Genomic DNA, 2154 nt, shown 5'->3' on the forward strand with positions numbered 1-2154 from the left:
GTCTAGTCTATAGTCTAGTCTATAGTCTAGTCTATAGTCTAGTCTATAGTCTAGTCTATAGTCTAGTCTATAGTCTAGACTATAGTCTAGTCTATAGTCTAGTCTAGACTATAGTCTAGTCTATAGTCTAGACTATAGTCTAGTCTATAGTCTAGTCTATAGTCTAGTCTATAGTCTAGATTATAGTCTAGTCTATAGTCTAGTCTATAGTCTAGACTATAGTCTAGTCTATAGTCTAGACTATAGTATATTCTTTAGTCTAGTTTAGTCTACATTCTAGTTTATAGTCTAGTCTATGGCTTAGCTCATAATATAAGGAACTTATATTTCTTTTTACCAATGCAGACTAATATTATCCTTAGACTTGCAGGACTAATATAAAGTGCACATTCTTGAGTCATTGCTTTAAATACATAAGTGCAAGTTATATAAATATTGCAACGTTTATGGTTGTGTGACAGGCCAGAAACAAATCATATATTCCTCGCAACCTGTTGCTGTTACATTCATATCAGATCATTAAATAAATATATGTACAATTGTTTGGGATTGGGTTTTTAAGTAAAGTATGTATGTAGGTAGGTGTATTTGTAACGAGGACAAAAGTTTACAATATAAGTGAGTGCAAGGCTATAAAAGCAAGTTTTCCTCGGTAATCCACATTTTATAAATTCTTGTTAACTTTAATACTTAAATACAACAAACAATATTCTCATAAATAAGTTATAGTTGTCAGGGATGAGAAACGTGTAACCTTGAAAACTATTCAAAGAATTTTAGAAATTATGAAGAGTTAAGACTATGATTGTTATCTGATGTTGTTGTTAATATGATATGTACGTTTTTTAATAAGGGGTGATAAGAAATTTAATTCTTTTCCTAAACTTTTTTACATTTTATATTGTAAAATGTTTAAATTACATTTTTCCATCCTTGGGAGTTGTTGTAGTTAAGTCAACAAATATGTATATTTGTATTTGTTTTTTTTATGTATGAGTAAATGTGTGTATTGGTATTAGTATTACATTATCCTGCTTAAAAACCATGAAGCTTATATAAACAAATGGCATCCTTTCTATCTATCCTGCCTTGGTTTATTTGCTACTCTTGACTTCACATCATTTTTTCCTACATTACTCTGGGTGAATGTTTGTGTATTTGTGTCTAGCTATGGAAGTGTGTAAAAAGTATTCATGCGTTAATGACTGGAGGTTATTCTATTTTTATCAGCACGTACTCTCTTCTATATACAATATCTATAGTTTTTCAAGGACATCGATGTTTTACATATGTATGTATTGTATCCACAATTACATACATATATATACATGGTTACATGTATATATAAATAAGTAAGTAGTTATATCGGTTGATATAGTTTGTTCTATATAATGTTGCAGTTCCTCCCTTCATTGTGGGAGTTATAACAAAAGGAAGCAATTTACAATACAATAAAATATGGTAAAAACTGTAGACAATAATTTATGGGTGGAAAATAGAAACTACACAACTATTGAAACAGAAAATAGTTTCATCTAATAATCTCAGAAATATATATTTTCTATAGAAAAATTCCATAAACATCTCAAGTGTTATTGATCATGATATTAATATTAAAAAATTTTAGATATTTTTTTTAAATCGAAACTCTTCCACTGTGCCCCATACTTTTCAGGCAAATAATAGTAATAACGATTTAAAAAAAAAAAAGAGTAGCTGTGGTTGCTACTCATAAATTTGTGGGTGTATATTTGTGGTAGTGTATGTGTTATAAGTAGATATACATTTTTATGTAAAAACAGTTGACCAAGTAAATTGCTTTATGTCAACCTTCAATAGCTGTTTCGATGTTGACTTGGAGACAATTTATCTGCGAATATCCTGTGAAATATTTACTATTAAAATTTAGTTTTCATTTAAAAAAAAATACGGGAAATTGGAAAGACATGTAAACAAAACTAAACTAAATGACTTCTATATATTTACAGTATTTTTAAAAAAATAGAAAATGGAATAAAACTATATAGTCAAGTCTATAGTGTAGTTTACAGTCTAGTCTCTAGTCTAGTCTATAGTCTAGTCTATAGTCTAGTCTATAGTCTAGTCTATAGTCTAGTCTATAGTCTAGTCTATAGTCTAGTCTATAGTCTAGTC

This window comes from Lucilia cuprina, chromosome 6 (genome assembly GCF_022045245.1).
Source record: "Lucilia cuprina isolate Lc7/37 chromosome 6, ASM2204524v1, whole genome shotgun sequence".
NCBI classification, from domain to species: Eukaryota; Metazoa; Arthropoda; class Insecta; order Diptera; family Calliphoridae; genus Lucilia; species Lucilia cuprina.